This window comes from Microtus ochrogaster, chromosome 24 (genome assembly GCF_000317375.1).
Source record: "Microtus ochrogaster isolate Prairie Vole_2 chromosome 24, MicOch1.0, whole genome shotgun sequence".
In the NCBI taxonomy this organism is placed as follows: Eukaryota; Metazoa; Chordata; class Mammalia; order Rodentia; family Cricetidae; genus Microtus; species Microtus ochrogaster.
Genome location: NC_022024.1, coordinates 29,889,476 through 29,911,472, shown reverse-complemented (window position 1 = coordinate 29,911,472; position 21,997 = coordinate 29,889,476). Strand labels below are relative to the sequence as shown.

At 39.8% G+C, this 21,997-nt stretch overlaps 1 long non-coding RNA gene across 7 annotated transcripts in view; it reads right to left on the bottom strand.

The window, feature by feature from the left end:
* The window catches only part of LOC102000537, a 92,109-nt gene that overhangs the window by 35,741 nt on the left and 34,371 nt on the right, over positions 1-21,997 (bottom strand). For all 7 annotated transcript variants that reach the window (XR_003377953.1, XR_003377954.1, XR_003377955.1 and 4 more), the window contains one exon: positions 928-1,020. This is a non-coding gene — a long non-coding RNA (uncharacterized LOC102000537). The remainder of the gene's footprint in view (positions 1-927; positions 1,021-21,997) is intronic.

Sequence of the window (21,997 nt, the reverse complement as noted above, 5' to 3'; positions counted from 1 at the left end):
CAGAGGAACGTGGAGTTAAGGCCTTCTGCTGTGGCAAATGAAGCCACTTAGCACAGGTTCCCTGAATGTAATAAAGTGTGAACTGATAGCATACAGTTGGACATGAGTTTAAAAGCCTTGGCATCCCAAGTATACAAATCCGACAATGTAATGCTCATTACAAACAGCATCTCAAGGACCCCTGGTGTTAGCTAAGAGTCTATCAAGTGTCACATTTCCCCACATACGAAAAGAATGTGTTCCTTAATTTTTAAAGGTGCAACTATCAATGTTAACCTGTCTTGGGACTAGCTGGTGCTAGCCATTAGAATACCTAAATTGGAAAGGGGCAATGGTCTTGGGTAGCCCAAGGCTTCAGTTACCTCATTGTAAAACACGCACAGGACTTAAAGGAGAAAGGCCATTGCTAAGTGCATTAGTTCAGAGGCTAGATGATATGGCCAACACCTGAAGGTACTCACTAACTAAAGGGTGGTCTCATCAACAGCGTGAGCACACTCCTTCCAATGCATTCTGAACAGGAGTGGGTAGAGAGCGCCAACTACAGAGTATGAAGAATGCTGTTGCTTTTAGCTTTTCACTCAGAGAAAATTTTATCCAACAAATGGATATAGTCCCATGTGGCCAGTGGCAGTGCATATTCCATATACCTATTCTCAAATTTAAGTGGCAATGGGAAGTCCTGTGAGTATCATTAAGGTATGGAGTTTGAGTCAGTAGTTTTGGCTAGAGCTTGACATTCTTCATTTCTACCAAGCTCTCGGGTGATGGCAGATACCCTTGCTGGTGGCCATGAAATACCAAAGCTATAGTTTACTTTGGACAGTACAGAATATACGAATGGCATGCCTGATAACAAACATGGGAACATTAAGGTATAAACGCATGCAAAACCAAAGAATATCATTTTTCTCCTTTCTCACTTACCTTGCTGAGCAGAATTTCATCGTCTCCAGTCCTGAGATTCAACACAAATGTACAATAAAAGCATGATTTTTAGTTTATTCTTCATGGCAACTCCTGAAAGATGCAAAGGAAGGAAAAAGAAATAATGACCTAATTCCTAATGAAAAGGAGGGTCACATCTTCCAACTGTTTTTTTTTTTTTTTACAAGTAAAGACACATTTTCTTTTAACCTGGATCTACTTTCTTTCTTGTAACACAGGAAGACAGTTATAGATTATATTCATCATGTTTGGCCCAATAACAAAATATGGTATTAACACAATCCTTTCAAGAAATGATTCTTGTGCAACTAAATATTCATGTCTTTTCCTTATATAGCTACCTAAAGCTAAATGGTTTAATCAATAAGACCATTGTAAGCGGATATGGCATAGTTTGTAATAATTCTGGAAGCATCTGCTGAGCTTCAATGATTATTTATTTTCGCCAAGAGCTAATTCCCTTGAATTGCTTGAGGATAATTGTTTTAAAAAGAGAATGGGAAAATAATACTCTGAATTTAAAACTCCAGCATTCAGGTAAAATCTTACAAAAGGATATAAAATTTAGTCCTGTGCTGTGTGTGTGTGTGTGTGTGTGTGCACGTGTGTGTGTGTGTGTGTGTGTGTGTGTGTGTGTGTGCTGTGTACAAATCTATATGAATGTTTATGGGTGGGGGTAGGTGTTTGCAGGTGTAGAGAGGTCAGCAATGGATATCAGGTGCCTTGATTGATTTCTCTACCTTATATATTGAGGTGGGGTCTGTTGTTTGATCCCAGAGCTCACCACTTCAGGTAATCTACCCAGCCAGTCCGCTCCAGGGATCCCCTGTCTCTGCTTTCTGAGCACCAGGAATACAAGTAGGTCTTCACACCCACCAGACATGTATGTGGGTGCTGGGACCTGAATTCCAGCTCTCGTGATTGTGTTACAGGTAGTTACCAACTGAGTTATCTCCCCGGTCTCCTCATCATGGCCTTTTAACTGGCTGTTCATGCTCACGGTCCTAAAAAGGACAGTCACTCAGCAGACTCTGGGACCCGAACCTGGTCCTCTGCCAGTTCATGAGGCAAAGACATTCAAGGAGTTAGGCTAGAGCTACAATGCGAAAGTCATACACAGAAAGGAACAGCCAGGGAGTCTATGCAAGGGCATCCGGGAGAAAAATCCTTCGGGAGAAACTATGTCTCCATCTTAACAACTGGTCTCTCTACACATTCTCTGGAGATAAATGCAAAAAAAAAAAAATAATATGGAGACCTGAGTGATAGAGGTCAATTTTTCCTGCTCAGATGCTACTAGGAACTAATAAGAAAGCAAGTGAGGAACGAAGTAGGAGAATTGATAAGCACACACACCGACAGACAGCACTGTCAGCGGTTTGAATACAAACTCCAAGGTGAAAAGTTACGGTCCCCTAAGCATTGCATCAATAGCCTCCATGGCCACCACCACCACTCCAACACACTTTCAGGAACATAGAAATCACAAGAAGGCACAGACACAAAACCAAATGATTTTAATCTGTCTTGACCTATTTCATGTGGGAAAGGCCAAATAAGGCCTTTAAAGAAGTCCACATAGCAGAGAATCTCCACAGGCTAGAGTATGGGCATTTTAATCCACTATTAGAAAAGCATAGACATCAGGTAGGTGTGTAAGTTATAAAAGCAAGCAAGCAAGCAAAGGTGAAGGAAACCAAGTGAAACACACCGAAACAACCCGTCTATGCTCGACTGGCTTCTAGGTCTTCTCTCTTGAGTTGAAACGCTAACTGGCTAAGTAAATAAAACTGGATCCCAGGGGGTAGCAAGCTAGACATTGTATAGATAGAAGAGTGAAGCTTATCTTTGGTATGGGGCTCTGAGCAGTTGTGCTACGGAAAGGTTGGGCCACCATTCCCATTTCTTTCCTGTGGAGTTATTCTAAGCCTCCATAAGGAGAAACAAAAATAGCCTTGAAAAATCAGAGTTCAGAGTTGGATATCTCACAGGAGCTCCAGGGGGGACCACAATGGAACATGCTATATAAACAATATTGTAATTACCATGATGAACCTATTCTTTATATATATACGTATATATATACATATATATATTTATTTAATCTTTCAGTGTATCTAAGAAAAGCATCTATTCTGACAATCCACTAAGTGCTATTTGTAGATGTAGTTTACATATGTTTGGATAAAATCTGTGCTAAACAGAACAGACACAGCAGACAGCCATGTCCCCATCTTCCTCTCCAAGAAACATTTGCAAAACTCTTGAAGGCCTCTGGCTTTTAGGAGACATCAATTCCTTGCTCGGTTGGAATTATTCTGACAGCTTTGACATTACAATATCATCACAAGATCATGGAATACTTAAAATTGAAGACCCTTGAGAATTAAAAGTAAAAATAACAAGTCTCCCGAATGCTTGATCAATATCAAAGTAATTCACATCAAAACTTGACAACTTAGAGTTCAATTAGCCATCACTCTGTGTGCTTTTAAGTGCATGCCTAAAAACAAATGACCAAATAATTCTAAATAACTCTTTTCTCAATATGGCTCTATTTCTGCTTCATACCAGAGCATACATATTACATTTTACATCTTAAAGATTTTTTTAAATGGCATCTGATCCAGAAACTGATTTCTCTGTATAATTTGTTCTGATTTTCTCTGGAACACAGATTTCCTCATTCTCATAAAAAAAAAATGATGTTTTCGATAAGTTTTGGTAGAATCTCAAACTAGGTTCTGCGGTTCTGCTCCCCCCCCCCAATATGGTCTATTAATAAGTTTTTATGCTATTATACCAACTTACAAAATTGCAAACACTGATAATTGTCATTTTCTTTGCATTTGACCCTACTCCATCAGATACATACATATTAGTTGATACCTGAATACTCTCAAATCTGATAGTCTTGTCCAGAGTAGTTAATTGTGGGTTTTTTTTTTCCTTCTTTTTCTAGGAAGCTCACCATGCCACAAAGAGGTTTTAAAAAAAAGAATGTTTTTTTTTCTGAGTTTTAAATAACAATGTTTGTTTGTTTGTTTGTTTGCATAATTATGGGCTTACTTGAGGACTCCAAGCTAGAATCAGAGTTTGGAAGGAAGAAAGATGAAACAGATGCAATACACAGCTAAGATCAAAGAGCTGCATCAATTCATTCCCAGAGTCAAAATCCAGCTGAGTCTCAGAGCTCCGCCGGCATAATAAGAAAGGTTGAGTGAAACATAGGGATTAAACAGGTGGGCTATGTCCTGCAGAGGCAAGGGAGGGGAGCCCCACAGAGACACTTGTAAAGACACTTTGGAAGCTCACACCTGCTCCTTCCCAAGCACGCTACAGGACACTAAGGTGGCAAAAGATACCCTAGCTTTAAAGAAAGGAGACTGTGGCCAGCGTATGGGCTTTCTTCTTCCAGATAATTTCTTTCCCGGTAAATGACAAATTAATAAATTGCTTCCATTCCTCCAAGGTGACTTATCCAGTGCTCAACTTTAAAAATAAGGGAGGAACTAGATGATGTAATGTTTCCAGGGCCTGGAAATCTCATTGGGGGATGCCTCCCTCTTGGGTTTTGTCTTCCTCAAATGAACAGTGTTTTCTTTCTTAAGTCAGCCTTACAAACACTGGTCAATATAATTTAATTTTGCAGTCTCAGTATTGTTTTCAGTCACATGAACGACCTCTCAAATGTTTTATAAATCCATTGCCAAATTCTTTTCATGTCAGCACACATCATGTAACTTCGCTCTAGGCACTAAAAATAAAGTTCAGGGATTAAAAATACTTAAAAGAGTCTGTTCCTGTGTCATTTATTGCAATGTCCATAATACAATGTAAGCTCGTAACTACTGATGAATTATTCTGAACATTAAAACAATCTTCTTTGAAGAAAACTGAGTTAAAGTTAAGCAAGCTAGGTCTTTAGCAAGATAGATTGACAAGGGTATGCCAGTATTGTTTTATAAGATAAATTTAAAATCATATCCATAAACTCTAACTTTGGTGCAGATTAACTTCCGCAAGCACAGAACATTCTGAGATTTAAAGATGCATTTATACATGCAAATCAAAGTCAAACATTAGCTTTTATTGTATTCACCTAAATAAGGAACATCCAATTAGCAGCTAGAGCAACATGACCTCCCTGGTGTGGGGTTAAAGTGCGGGCTTTGGCCTGCTGTTGACCTTATTACATATTTCCTCATTCAACCACATTTGTAGAATGTTGACTGCATAAGACAATGTGAGGGACAAAGAGAAGAATCATACATGAATCACAGGCAACAAAGAGAAACCCTGAGTGCCACATATATGCAACAAAAGACATCTGTGACAGTAGACCACTGTGGAAAACATACAGAAGTCACATGGAAGAAGAAAGATTAGGATTTGGACTTGGTAATGAGAGACAGGGAGAGAAGAGAGTCAGCTTTCCTAGGGGGAAGGACCAGACATGGACTGAACTAGACTACACTGTGAGTGAGTAGGTAGTCCTGTTTGACTATGGAGTTGGAAAAAGTGCCCAATAAAAATGACCACAGAATTCAGTATAAGAATTCGTCAACACTCTATAAGCAAATTAAATTTCTTTCCCAGTTTTTCTCAAAATCAGACTTGAGAATCACCTGCCAGGCATTCTGCTCAAACTTGCAAGTGAGGAGACCCAGTTCAGATCTTGAGATTTGAAAACATCTACAGGACACATTATTTTAATTTCTGTGACGTAGCAGGAAACCCTAAAAGCATTTTGGAAGATGACAAATAAAGGAGAGATGACAGAGACCCTGGGCAAGACGTTTAAACCTCCTTATTTTTACTCAGTAACAACAACTATTCTTTTTTTGTCCAAAGTACACATCAATCGTTTCACTTTTCTTAAAAGCATAATCCAAAATCTCATCAGGTTATCCCATGTTTGAATGTTTCCGGATTACTTTTAAGAATGACTTTGACATTCAAGGGGTGTCAGCCGAACCCTTTGATTTTAACCGAATACCTTCTATTCTGCTTCTGATAATCTTAACTCAAGCGCCATTTTTAGGGGTAAAAATTAACTCTGACCACTCAAACAAATACATGTTAGGTTGGGTGGCCATTAGATAACACAGAAGAGCACCAACGACACTGTTCCGTGGCTTCAGAAAAAAGAAGTAATATTCACTACTAGTGAAGAGTCTGGAGAGGAACACATGAGATTGAAATGTATCACCTAACTTCTAAGGTAAACAGTGATGTGTTCTCGCGGCTATTGATGTCTAAGTCTTAGTTTCCAGAAAATGCTCGATTCATGGTGGATACAGAGAACAGGACACTAATAATACTTCCCACTGCGATTTATATGCTGCAATCTCATTTTAATTTTTTTAACATGAACAAAAGCTCTTTTTTAAAAAGGGAAATTAAAAGGTAAAAAAGAATGTGTTAACTTTCAAGTACTTTAAATATGTATGGCTATTTGAAAAAAATAAAGCTCGTCAAAGATCTCTAAAAACTCCAGACAATAACGTCAGAAAGATGGTGGTTAGGAAGGAAATCCGGCACCTGTTCCTCCTGCTTAATTAAGCCTCATATTTTGACGCAATTACAGCCTTTAAAAAATCACTTAGAAAAGTTAATGGATACATGTACTGACTTCTACATTACAATGAACCTTTTATCTTAATTAATCTATCAATCTTTTCATTGATAGAAGAGAATTTGGGTTTGCAATTCTCAAGAGATAGAATTTGAAACAAACACCTCCATATGGTGGCTGACTAATTTCTGCCATGTCATCATTTGATGACTAAGGTCATCCTCCACCCATTCTGTGACTTAGAGGGAAGAGGGTTCAGGCTCTCATAGAATACTGAAGCTCAAACAGGAAGCACTTAACAGCAATTCATTATGAAATGGATGTCCCAGAGATACTACTGAAATCAGTAACTCAATACTGAGCAAGAAGGACCCTTGTCTATATTCATCATAACGAGGCCTACAGCATCATAACTAATTTATGAACTTTTAGGGTTAGAAAAAATGCCTTTGAGGATTTAAATACTTTCATGAAGAATTTAATTCTATGGTGAAATTCTCAATTGTTTTCTTATTTGGATTGTCAAGCAGAGGATTTTAATCAGAGTTAATTCCAATGTTAAGGAACATAAAGAAAAGGCTAAGTCTCAAATAGTTACGACATCAATTAAGTCAATTTTTTGAACATTTTCAGTATGATAACACAACTGATATACACATATCTCTCAATGACTGTTTGAGACAATGGACAGCTTTATCAGGTCTAATAAGGAAAAATTGATGAAAAAAACTTACGATTTCAGGAATTCATATCAGCACATTGCCTCAACATTGTTATTTTATTTACGTTACTTTTAAAGTCATATTTTAAAATGTGGGCATACTTGAGCAAGTATTCTTTTATTAAGTTATGGTACAAAATTATGCTCTCATAATTACAAAATTAGAAAGTTGAAGAAAATGAAAAGGTAATATCAAAGATGTCTCTAGACCCATGAGAAATCACCAACTCTAGATTCTGAACTATCACAAATGGAAATCCTATATCTCCCCTGTAAAATTGACTTGACTTTCAGAAAGTCTTGGAATCTAAAGAAAATACCCCTGGTACTTCTCCCTGGGCTTTCTGTAGGTATTTAAATACTTTTCAGCTTACTGAGGCCCTTCTATTCCACTTATCCCACTCCTGGGGCTTATCACTCTACATCATATATTGATAAATACTAGAACTATACCATGCAGTATCCCATAGCACTCAGGAGTAATCCAAGACTCATTGGTTACTCTGTATTTTGTTAATGGAGAATTTTCTGAAAACTAAGGCATAGTCAGAAACATGCGCAGGAACACATCACTGTTTGCCTTAAAGTTAGGTGACTTATTTTAATCTTATTTAAAGTTAAACTTATTTTAAGTTGCTCTTTCAAATCAGTGGTTACCTTGAATATCATTTCAGAGTAGTACAGATATTTTTTTTCCTGGGAGTTGAGATTGTCACTGCATGAGTCCTAACAGTGTGTGTGTCCTCAGGTCTCCTTACCTTACTTAGGTACTTGTTAACGGTATATTTCTCTAAGTGAAGGCTGACATGAGTGTGTGCTGTCTATTGTCTGTCTGTTGTGTGCTTTCATGTAACTTTGTAGTTGTTTTCCTAGAACATCTGTTTAGTTCACCATCAGGAAAGTCTGTTCATTTTGCAGATATTTGGAGGCTTATACTATATGTTGTATCCTATATTGGGCATAATACTAGTTTTTAAAGGTAGAAAATAGATAAATAGGTACAGTCCTAAACTGTCATAGAATTATTTTTACTTATTTTTTTTTGTAGAGATAATAATGCTGAAATATCTCCTGGCAATATTTCTACCTCTACCATGTTTTGCTTCTAGTCTCTTCATTTCCCCCAGTGGGAAATAAATACAGAATTCAAGCCAATGAAAAGGTATGCATTTTTGTGATATAAACAATACCTCTTAGATGTTATGTTAAAGAGCACGGAGTGGCAGGGCAGAATAATTAAAACATCTTAATGTTTGGGCTAGTTCTATCCTAACTATTAAAAAATTGGAGTGAAAATTAAACCAGCTGAATTTTAAATAGAAGTTACATAAATGTCATCAGAAAAATTGACTACTCCCCATAGGTTTGTAACATTTCAAATTAACTTTCCACTGGGTATAATTTACTTCTGTTCTAACTAAAGTATGCCCAAGGAGGCTGGGTGGGAGTTCATGTCATAGTTTGAGCTTTGAAGGCTACAACTACTAACTTGCTTAAAAGTTTGGACAGAGCAGCACCTTTTAAAATATTGATATTTGTCTCCTTCTGCATTGCTTGTACTGCTGCAAAACTTCTCATCATTTTGCCTTGAGATGCGATTTGTACCTCATCATCAACAGAAGAATTCATTAATGTCATTATTAATTCATATTTTATTTCATTTCTGTAAGGGCCATGCTGGTCCCACTGAGATCAGCTCACTCACTGTGTGTGTTCTATAAAGTATAATCAATCTCTATTATGGTCATGAAAATGGTATTTGTCACTTTGCTGAGAAAAAAATCAATATATCATCTAAGGCTGAACAGGCATTTAATGCAACGAATTGAAGACTATTAGAGAAATTTAGCTTGCCAAGAGTTTAGGACAAACTAATCGAAATCCAGAAAATTCACTGAAAGGCTTGCTGATAAAATCCATGGATGTGCCATAAAAATTAATACTGGGGAATTAGAATAAGCTGTCATTTCTAATCCCGACCCTTCCAAAAAAATGGATTCAGACAGTCAATTCTCAGAGGGTCACTGTTTAAAATTGAAAAAAAAAAAAAGGTGAAATTCATGTATCATGAAATTTTGTACAGTGCTGGTAAATAAAAGGCTACATTTTATATTTCTGTAAAACTTACTGGATAGAGAAACAATTTTAAAATTGCAAAGCCTGAAATGTCATCACCTATTGGCATATTTTTATGTGAAAATTTGTTGCCTCTGGGGGCTGTAAAGATGGCATAGTCACTAAAATGCTTCTTATACAAGGATGAAGACCTGAGTTTGAAAAGCAGAGCCTATGTAAAAAGCCCTAGGCAAGGACACTTGCCTCCAATCCCAAGAGCTAGGTGAGCAGAAATAGGCAAATTCCTGGAGCTCACTGGCAGGCGGTAAAGCTTGCTTGGTGCGTTCCAGGCTGGCAAGAGAATCTGTCTCAAAAACATTAAAAAATGCAGATGATTCAGACACTTGAAATTGTCCTTTGCCTCAAGAAGGATGTTCATGCATGCATGCATAGACAAAAACATCCATATACACAAAATTAATTAATTCATCAATGACTCAAAATTAATTAATTATATGGTCTCTCAGTTTTGAGAAGCTACACAATATAGAACAAAAATGGCCTTAGAAACTTGGAGACTCTCAGATACACGAGCCCCATTTTCTACTCAGACATACCCTCGACCATGTTCTGGCTTCTACTCAATTACTGTCAACAAAAATGAAGTTGGTGACATCTTCCCTTAGACATCTTCTTTACAGAATAACTCTTGTATTTACAAGACTCTTGGTCTTAGGCTTAAAATAATTCTACCATTAAAAACAGTTATTCATTAATAACTTCATATACATTATAATTTCAGAAACTGGATCTGTTACTTGTTCTTTAGATCGGACCATCCATAGTCAAGTGCGATTTCTCCTGATTCTTGGCTGAACACACTTATCAAGCTCCCTACCCACTATTTACAGACAAAGCAGGTTTCTTATATTCTGTACTCAGGTCCTTAAGAATTCAAATAAGGGTTTTTGAATGTGCTGAATATTGTCTTGCTCATTTAGATGAAGTGTTCCAATAGCTAACATTTTAGATTAAAATATATAAGTGGTAAGGGGTTGAGAATAAAGGAATGGTCTGGTTTGAAGCATGATTAATAAAAACGCAGGGTCAGAAATTGGGATTCAACCTGGAGATCCGAAAAGCAAAACAGCCAGCCATTGGCTCTTACCTCGACCTCAGACTGAAATGGCCATTCTACCTCCTGGAATCTCAGAAGGAGACTATGTGTCTGAGAGCTGTCTCCTCCCATTTTATAATCCTCTCTAGGGCTGGGATTTAAGACGTGCACCACCATCATTAACGGCATGCACTGCCCAGTTTCTATGGCAACTAGTGCAGCTACTGGGATTAAAGGTGTGTGGTCATTATGAATACTGAGATTAAAAGTGTGCTACCATAATCTGGTCTGTAAAGCTGAGCAGTGGGACTGTTTTCCTCTCAGATCTTCAGGCAAGCTTTATTTATTAAAATACAGTTGAAATGCCACCACACTGGTTGAGCTAGCCATCTATCATGAATTCAGTTACTTTACATTAGTCAGACTCTAGAGCTGTGGTCTCTTCCTTCCTGATGCTGTGACCCTTTACCACAGCTCCTCATGTTGTGGTGACCCCAACCATAACATTATCTTCATTGCTACTTTATCGTTATGAATCATAACACAAATATTTGATACATAGGATATCTGATAGGTGACCCCTGTGAAAGGCTATTTGACCCCCAAAAGGGGCCGTGACTCACAGACTGAAAACTGCAGCTATATAGTTTTCAACTCCAAAACAAGCATCACTGTCACTAGGTTAATTAACTCTGATTTTAATCTTGTTGTCATTAGTTATTTTCCTCCATCTTCTCAATAGAAGCCATTCCTACAAGAGACCATGAGACATGGTAAGACAGGGTTATATCATGGAAAACATGCAAGGTCAGGTGTGTTAGGATCCAAATCCTACATTGTTTTCACTAGATCATACAACCTTTCTTAGGGACTTCTATGGTGCTGTGGGAAAGAGCAGGGAGAGAGGCTTTTCTAAATAATTTATATCTGTCCTCATGAAGAGGTGACATACAGTTCCACAAGATTCAAATGGAGAAATAGAAAATGTTGCATTAATTAAAAACACCTATATACTTGCCTGGTAGAAATGATGCCAATGGACCCGTGAGGAAATAAAATATTAAACCTATTTTTTCATTTCACTGCAGCAACTTAGCTGCCTCTTTTGTTCAACGGTGGTGCTGGTGGGTGTCACAAAGAGAGAACATCCCTGATTAATATTGATTTCACCTATTCCTCTGCAGGAAGTCGCTCACGGGGTGGAAAAAGATCAAGGAGAGTCTAGCCAAGGAATTCGAGCAACTGATATTTTGGTGAAAATGTCCCTCTCAGATGAGACAAATGGAATAATCGGGTCTTTGGAAATTGGTATTATGAATATGCAATGTACCGAGCTTTCCCAGCGATCATGAAACTTTTTCTTATTTGATAACTGTGAGTGATAGTTCCTCTTTATCTGTGACAAAGCTGTGGGGGCTCGTTTCATTTAATGACTTGCTCAATTGCAAAACAAATAAGTGACTCACAGAAAGCACTTATTAGAAGACAACAATGAGAACTGGAGATCTTATTTCTCTGTGCGCGCCATCTGCCTCTCACTTTTATGAGCAGAATTTCATAACACCTTCGTCAATTACTGGCACTCTCAGAAAATGCTTCTGGTGGAAGATTAGCTAGAAATCTCTACCAGAAGTCCGTAGCTGATTTCACTTACGAAGTCATGGGTTAAAAGATACATCCAATTAAATGAATTTCTTTGTATTCAACACTATGGAGTGTTATATGAATTCACCCTTAAATATGTGCCCTCTATTTTAAGTCTTGGAGTAGAAATGAGTACGCATTAGCTCCTGATTAACTTATCCACAAAGCTTTATTGACCACCCACTCCGTGTCTGCCACTATACTAGATGGTATGGATTTGACTAAAGGGATTATGATTCTCCTCTTTGGGTCACTGTAGTCTAATTGGTAAGTCAAATTGAAATGCAAAGCCTCAGTCACTCGGGATAAAAAATAGCATTAGAGACCCATCTAAGTTCGCAGATGGCTGCGGAACCTAGAAAGATATCTATACCATAGCAGGCTCTCAGAGAATACTAGTTGACTGTCTGAACAAGTCAATGAATCATTCCTGTGCCAGAAACACGAAGAAGCAGTTTCTGTGCCAGTAAAAATACCTATGGTGGGGGCCATGGGAGTGGAGGATAAGAAAGTAACACCTGGTCTTAGGAGCATTTATCTCCAGAATAGTATGACCTCATTCAATATGAGAAAGGAAAGAATAGAAGGGAAAGGAAAGGAAAAGGAAGGAGTCAGGTAGAAGGCTGGGAAGGAGAGATGGAGGGGGTAGAAATGCCCCCTGGATTGTTAACCTATGGGGAGATGATTATCAGATCATTTTTCCTATGGGTCAGGCTCTTAGTTGGAATCTGGAGGAAAGCACAGGTATTTTTATGCATATCTCACCGAGACTCCGAGGTGCAAAGTGGTGTGCTTGGATTTAAGTGGTTGAGGGCAGAATGGGACCAGCAAGTTCAGCATCTCCCACGCTGTATCACATCCCACAGAATGTATTAATGGAAAGTCTTTTTATACACGAAAGCAGACCAGCCAAATTTTGATGGCAGCAAATTAAAGGTTCCACTTCAGATGGCAATGGAATAGAAGCTCAAGAATCATCCGTGTGCCCACAGTGGAGTCTTCATAAATAAATCTGTAATGATCTCTCCCCAGAGGTCAGCCCCTATTATCCCATATCAGCTACATACAATGGGAAATGTGAGCAATTACAGAGATAGCGCCTACCATAAAGGATTAATGATTCCCCTAGTTAAAGCCCTATTCAAAAGATGAACTTTCTGAGAATTCATTTCACTATAAAAATCTCAGGAAAATTAAGGCAGAGATTCTTGCTTTGCTTTGCCTTACACAATGAAGAATCTAGGAAAAAAGAAAAGTTGATTCCTGTCTAAATATTTGCTGTCTTTTAAAGCCGCCTTGGGATAAATTAAGTCTTTCTGCCTACACCTCTGAGTCTTCAGCAGGGAAAAGTAGGGCAAGCCGCGAGGATTGAGTCTTTGCCTACCATGCCCTGTGCCTCGCTTCTTTCGTGTGTTTATGTTTTGCCCCATGGTCCTTCTGCCAACCTTCTGGATGAGCATCCTACTCTGGGTAAACTAAACAAAGCCCTTCTTGACCCCTGATGCCAAGCTACTCAATGATGCCAAGAGGAGTGAAGTCCTAGCCCGAGGCTGCCATGACAGAGGTCTAGCCTTGGGTCCTAGTATGACCCTATACATCCCCATTTGCATCTCCTCAACTCCATCCTCTGCCCTGGTCTTCAAAGCAGATGTTATGCACATATCTGTACAGTTCTCATTGGCGCTCCGATGACCATCTTGCTTCCTACTGCCTGAGGACCAATGAACCCTAGAGGTAGATTTTGTTTCAATTTACCCACTGGTAAATTTAGCGTCTCTTCTCCCTTCTTGGAAGAGGGAGATGTTTTCATTTTCTTCTGAGAACCCTCTTCGAGCTCTAAGTAGCTGTGTAGGCAATGTGTGTCTCTTCTGCTTCTATTTCCTTGTAAGTGCCTCTCCCTAGAGCAGCCTCGCTTTCTCAGAAGGCTTCCTTTGGTCCTGTCAGGCCTTGTAGGGACCACTCCCTCTCCTGCTTTTACCTCAGCACCAGACTGTAGAAACTGTATGCAGCCTGCTGTGCCTGACTCAGTTTCTCCGTCGTGCCATCATCCCTTTCCATGATTCACTCTTTCTGAGATAACTAGAAACTTCGTTTTTCTCCAAAGCTTAATGCAACTTCAAACCATCTTTCCACCACTTAAAACGTAGTGAACCTTGACCCTGGGGCCTCGCTCAGCAAAACATCCACTTTCGCTTGGTTCTATGTCATAACTCCTGCCTTTTTGGCTCCATCCTGTATTGGCATGCTCTTCTATCGATCCCTTAAAACCGACAGGAGTGTCAAAATTGCAGCTGTGGGGTGGCACACTTCCTCTTGTTCCTATTCATTCTCTTAGACTTATGGGTCAAGGGGCGTATGACCAGCACCATGTAAGCACCAACTCCTCTACCCAGCAAAGAGTCTGAGAAGCGGAAATGAAAAAGGAAAGGTTATCAGCTGATAATGTGTTAATGCCCCGCCGTGGAGGCTGGCAAGAGAGGCACATTTTAAGAACACTGGTCTCTACAGTTTTGATGAAGCTTCATCATGAAAATGGATGTCTGTGCATTCATAATCAGGTCCTTACAATCACTTCCCGTTAGCTTAAAATTCAGTATAGATTGAGCCATAATCATGAACAAGGTCTGCATTTCTCACTCAGCTTGAAAATCCTAGCACACCATGAAAAATAACTGCAAGCGTTGTGGTTGAGGGTCTGTGGTTAGAAATACCAGCCACACATGGAGGACCAAGGAAAAAATGAGTTTCAGCAGTTTCCATTTGACGTGGGAATAGGGGACAGAACAGACAGGTGGGATGGGTGAGGGAGGCGTTGCAAACCAAGGAAGTGTGCTGGGCTCTGATCCGGAGTCTGAAGGAGGCACCTGAATGTTTTTAATGAGTGGCACGTTCAGTTCTAAAGTCAGCAAATTTGACTCTAAGGGCTGCATTAAATTTTATAGATGAGGAGGAAAAAGATGAGAAAGTAAGCAGATTTTCATGAGAAAAATATCTTAGCTGTCTAATGAAAAGGAGCATGAAGTCTGCCACCCCCACGACTCAGGATTCTAGATCCATGTTCTTTTTGTATACAAAAGAGTATAGTTCATTAATATGACATTGACACTCAGTTCAAATGATTGGGAGTATATGACCAACTTTACCCAAGAGCATCGTCTACTGGTTTGTTATAATTCATATTTTTACACCTCTCTGAGTCACTGTGTGTGTGTGTGTGTGTGTGTGTGTGTGTGTATTTCCAATTGGCTCATATCATGTTGGTATTTGAACTAGACAGATAAGTAACTGAACAAGTTTACATAAGTAGCTGAATTCCTAGCACTAACTTAAAATCTTTAAAAGCTTGGGCCCAAGACACAGTACCAAGGCTTTGTTTTAAAAGCAAGGCCACTTTACCAGTGACAACCTATCTTAACAGAGAAAGAGCAGCTGACATTTATCACGGACTGTTCATCAGCACCGGCTCCTGTATAATTCTCTTCATACAAAGCACATGGCCTTCTGGATGGGGATGGGATATGGGTCACAACCGAACTCCTGACATCTGATATCGACCCAGCCCCGCTCTTGGCACATACAGAGTTTTGCTGCCTTCACAGATTAGCTGGCATTTCCTGCAGGGTTGGTGTTTTTGACCGATTCATCAATTCTGTGTGGATGCATGGATGCCTCACTTGCCAACAAATATACAAATGGCCTCGCCAGCTTGTGTGGGCTTGTGTTAAACATCTCTTGCTGGACCCTGTCTGACTTGGAGTTAGCAGTGAGAACTTAATGTTTTCTTGATGTTCTTATTTACTGTCTTCTTTTCCTCTCTTCCTCTGGGGAAAAAAAATGTTGGGAACGGAACCCAAGATCCGTTGCACATGTTAGCCTGGTAGTCGATCACTGAACCACAATTTTTCCAGATCCCTGAAATGTTTTTGTTTTTGAAAAGTAGGGAGAAAGGAAAAAAATCTACATAAGTTTATGGTTTTTACGTTAAATGTGTGCTTACAACAATGGGCCTCTGATGCCAAACGTACAGTTGACTTTTAGCTACACTAACTACTTAGGTGTCTAATGGAACATGTGTAGAGATGTAGGAAAATAACATGAAAGCTCAGCCACTGTGCCAAGAGACAGCCCCAGGAAAAGAGGATGTGAATGATGAATCCATGGGCAGTCATCTATCACTTGTATATATATATTGGTTAAATGTCAATCTTTTGATGAAGCATTTCCTGGCTCTGGGACAGTAGATCTCTTTACTACAGCAAGTGCTCTGATGCTCTAAATCTATCTTGGTATCTCATCAAGCACTCATTTGTGGTGGTGAAATTAGGTGTTCACAACTGTGTCTCAGAGACCTAATCATGGTACTTAATATAGACTGGGTGCCCCATAAACAGATGGTTTGTATATTATTTTGTGAACTCAGTTGTAATCACAGATTAGATCTCACAATAGAGCAATGTTTAAGAATAAGAATGCATATCAATTTCAAGGAACTAAAATGGCCAATGTAATAATCAGCAAAGGCTCCATCGTGAAGGCTAACTAACATCTCTATATATCTTTGACCATCAATTTTATTTTTTCTGACTGTAGAGGAAGCTCTATGCTGACATGGTTGTAACACATAAAGCATAATTGAAGAATCTAAATGGAGCCTCTGATCAGCTAGCTGCCTCTTCCTTGAAGTTCAACTTCAACAGACTTGGGATGGTGACACATATATATAATCCTAGCACTTAGGAGACAGGAGGCAGAGGCAGAAATACTGCCACAAATTCAAGGCTTGGTCAACATAGCAGGAACCTGTCTCCACAAAGCAAACCAACAGAAACAGGAAAAATAAAGGTTCTCAAAGCCAGCATCAGTACCACCAACACAATGCTACAGAAGTCAGGGGTGTGCGCAGAAGGGTGAGCAAGGTAAAAGAAGCCAAGCTTTATCTTGAAATCTAGGGCACGGCGTGTTTCTGCTAGATAAACATAAACATGAGACTGACTGTTTTGTTTGCCCAATATTTTCTTCTCATCAATTTTCTGCACATAATTCTGTAGATGGAATGAACATTGGTACCTGCCCTAGTACCTGCTTCCCACAATTCCCCAGGAGAGACAGGTTTCCTATCTATTTACTTTTATATTGACTTCAATATTTGTTTCCGGGAATGGTACAAAGGGAACAGAGGCCAAGGTGTCTTGTTTTGTCTAGCAAGCCACAGAAGGAGAGAATGTCTCCCATCGCTGTAGAAAGAACCTACAATGTTTGCTATCCTGTCTTTGTTATCTGCTTCTTTGAATTTCTTGAATCTCTCTAAATGCAGTGGGAAAGAATGTTAATTAATCAACACAGCACTGAGCCTGTCCTCAAAGAGGAAGGCCATGTACCTTCAGTACAGTGGGATCTCTATTATCTCAGGGGAACTCATTTAGTGGGGGCTTCATTCCTTGGTGACTTGAAGGATGAGGCAGCAGGTTTTCATTTTAGACACATACCACACAAAATGAGTTTAATTGTTATGGGTATGTTATTAAGACAGTCTATTTAATTTTGATTATACAAAAATGCAAGAAAGTATTGACAGTGACATCTAATTTATTTTTATCTATTTCCCACCTGGGTATAACCCAAGGCCTCTGCTGGAAATATTAAAAGTAAGTACATTGGGTATATTCCCATCTAAAGAATGGCATAGGTGTATCTTGGGGTAGATCTCAGCTTCCTGAGGAACTGGTATCCAGAGTGGTTGTACCACTCGTACCAGAAATGGAGGATTCTTCCTCTTTCCCTACATCCTCACCAGCATGGGTACCACTCCTACCAGCAATGGAGGATTCCTCCCCTTTCCCTACATCCTCACAAACATGGGTACCACTTATACTGATCTTCATCCTTCTGACCCATGTCAGATAAAATCTCAGAGTCATTTGGATTTGCACTTCTCTGATGACTAAGGATGTTGAGCACTTCTTTAAGTGCTTCTCATTCATTTGTGTTTCATCGTTTGAGAACTCTTTGCCTAACTGTATAAGTCATTTTTAATTGGATTATTTGTTTTCTTGATGCTCAGGGTTTTTTTTAGCTCTTATTTATTTTAGATAGGAACCCTTTATCAGATATATAATTGGTAAAGATAAGGAGATGGGAAGGATGTGGGAGGAATTGGGGGAGAGAAAAACAGGATCAAAATATATTGTATTATTTTTTTCATTAAAACATTACATATATAGTGTACAAAAGTTATTATTCAATTCTTTAAAATTTTTGTCATTTTTTCAAGTAATTAATCTCTGGTGAATTAGAGACAAAAGGAAAAATATAGAAACAGTGAAAGGCCCTTCCTAAGAACTCCAGGATGCAGAGTGGCAAGTGAGGATGCAGAGTAATCTCTTCCAGCTCTTACAACGAGCCAGGTGGACAGGTGACTGAAATGCTTGGTGACCTCAGCTGATGAATACACAAAAGGCTATCTGTATATCAGAGTCCTGGGCACATCTGGTCCTGGCATCTGTTTCCTCAACTGTACAACAGACAATAATACAGATGCCACAGCAGCTTAGATTGGGAATTTAGACAACTTGTATAAACTGGGGCCAATTTAGTTGCCTAGGAAAATCCCCAAATCAGCTATTATTATGACTATTGTTCTTGTTGCTATTGCTATATAACAATGACGGTGATGATTATTATAAGTATCTCATATATAGCAAGTATTCAGTAGACATTAACATCCTTCTCTTCTCATTAGTGAAGAACATTCTGAAAGCAGCATGGTTTGTGGCTTTAATGAGAGCCTGGGCACTGAAACTGGGCAGGCAATGAACAGTGCTCTGGACCCTAGTGCACCCGTCTGTTCACAACTGGGCATTTGTCCTGTCTACCTCTGTGTGTTAAGTAAAGGAATTAAAGGGTAGCCATTGGCAGCGACCACCCAAGAGCTTGTCTGGGCCATGTGAGGAGATAAAGTTCCTTAGAATTTTACAAACTACCAAATATCCTGCATCATCTCCAAGTCCTTTCTTAGAACAAAACTACTTGAGAGACTAATTGATATAGGAAAAGAAATATTTTTTTTGAGACAAAGTCTTACTGTGTAGTCCTGACTAGACTGGAATTCACTCTGTAGACCAGGTTGGCCTCGAACTCACAGAGACCCACCTGCCTCTGCCTCCTGAGTGCTGGGAATCAAAGGCTGTGCAGTGTCCTTTAAAAGACTACAAATGATGTCTGCACCACTGTGGTGTTTACCAAAGGCAGTGATCTGATTGGTTCTTATAAACCAGAGCCAGACCCCTTTATTCCTACCCCATGGATAAACAAGGCAATTAGTAAACTAGATAGGATTATATCTCTTTAAATTCTTCCCATTGCCCAGAAGGGCTTTTCTGTGGCATCCTGTAAAATCCTGTGGAATCCTAGAATTCTTTACTTACTGCACACACATACAAGAGAAATAACAAGGCTGTTGAAACATGAGCCCCTAGTGAGGGTGGAGCTTGAACATGAACACTTCACATCTTAAACCTGTCTACAAGTTACATAAAAGTCAAAGGATAATATTCTAGAAGAAAGTATCAGAAATGTCATCTGATGGATGCAACGCTTCCAGCCTCGAATGCAAACCTTTGTGAGAGAAACACAATGGACAAATAAGAAGGAGACTATGGATAGGAAATAGGCAGGAAAAAAAAAAAACCTATGTATCCAAACGAGAAGAATAATATCGGGAAAACTGTTCCAAAGGCTCTAGCTTGTGTCTGAGGCATAGCAAGATTCAAAGTCCACAGTCATTAAAGAAAAACTGGGGCTTAAAACTATGGAAAAGCTGACAGACATTCCTAAATGGCCCCAGGCTTAGAAAGAGGCTGCCTTTGAGGATGTTGGACAAACCCCAAAGAGAGCCCCAGCAGGCACCTTCAGCATCTGAACTAACCTCACCCCATGGCCCAGTTAACCATCCTGACTCTGGGGAGAGTGCTCCAGAGGGCAGGCAGAGATTGCACAGTCTGGATAATTTTTCCAGCTGCTGCCCGTGCCCCAATCTCCTTGGCTCAGGGCTTGATCCCTGATAAGAGGTCAGAGACCTTTCTATGGGCGGTACAGTACAAATGCTTTCAATCATTCTCACCTTTGTGCGGGCGACCTGCAGCACAAAGGGTCTGCCAGCAACGAGGGAAAGGGAGGCAGGGCATCGGGCATTGTGACTGAGCAAGAAGAGGACGCACCTGCTCACTGGAAGATGCCAATGCTGATGGCAAGCGGTGCCTTTTCACGATTCCCTCTGAAGACTAGCCAGCATGCTTTGAATAATAATGTGTTACGCTGAAAGTGTGTATATGGGTTGTATGTGCGTGTGCAGACACGCAATAAATGCTAGCTCCATGGAAGATGATTATTGATGCTTGTGATCTTTTACCATACACTAAACATGGTTCTTGGGTCCACTGTGCTATTTAATTTCTGGTGCCACACTGTGAGGGCAAGGGTAAATATCCTCAGGTGAGGAAGAAGGTTGAAAAATTCTTTTTAGGGCTAATGAGGGGAACCGGGGTTCAAACTATTCAAGCCAATTCTAGTTTAACCAGTACATGTGTGTACTAACATGAGCAATGTTCTCTTTGGGTCTCCCTTTCTCTCTCCCTCTCCCCCCCCCTCACTCTCTCTCACACACACACACACACAAAACAGATATAAACACATATGCACATACAAACATACACACACGCACACAGACAGGCACAAATACACACACATATGCACATAGAGACACAGACAGACACACACGCCAGCATTCTAGTCCCATACCCCCGATTTCAAGTTTCCATTCTTCTGGCTTAACACAATCCATGCACACAAAATTTGAACCAAGGAATAAAATGTAGCAGTTCATCTTCAGAGGGCAAACAAGTGGAAAGAGAACGGAACCTTGAAGTGTGGAACGTTTGTCAAAGACGGTGATGAGGAGCCAAGAAGAAGGTTCCATATCTCAAAGATACTGACAACAAAACTGCAGTCTCCTAAAGCCCAAAAGAACTGCTTTGGGTTCAATGATTTTTTTTTTCCTTTGGTTTTTCAAGATGGGGTTTCTCTGCGTTGCTTTGGAGCCTGTCCTGGAACTAGTTCTTGTAGACAGGTTGGCCTCGAACTCACAGAGATTCGCTTGCCTCTGCCTCCCAAATGCTGGGATTAAAGGCTTGCACCACCACTGTCCAGAGGGTTCAATAAAATTTTGCACATTCACAAGGAACTCATTTCTACTTTCTGACGCTGATCACCTAAAACCTCTGGGGTAGAAAACCAGATTCAGGTGCGCGATGGTCATTTGCTAGTCTCCCACCTGTCGCCCATTCATGTGTCCCAACCCCGTGTTTCTCTAGGCTGCATTTTTCAAACCTGAAGAAAGTGTGCTAGGGTGCTGGGCATTAAACTACCTGGTGGAACACAGGAGACACCCCACAAAGGTCTATCACTGTCCAGAGGGGAAGATATGGCAAGTCTATTTCAAACCCCAGCTTTACTTGAAGAGAAGCACATTGAAATATTTTTGTAGGCAATGAAGTACACGTGATAAAATGAGAACAGAAGGCCAAGTGTATGTTTCTAAAATAAAATCCAAACTTCAGATCTAAAATGTCCCACTTTGGGGTCACATGCCTGGTCGCTGAGGTCTCCCTCCCCTGCCGTTGTCAGGACTTCCTGAAAGATGTGCAGGATTCAATGAAAGCATAGGTGCCCGTATTTGCCCTGCATCATGGACCACTGAGATTAACAATTAGAAAAGAACCATATTAAGGTGGCTTGTTATCTTTATGCCACTTTAGACAACAATGGTTCATCTTTTTAGCTTCAAGTTCATTAAGAGTTTATCAGCCTAGTGGGCCCTTAGGGATTGCAGCAGCTGAAGGGCCCTCTTCCCTCTACTCCTTCTTGTGACAGATTCACT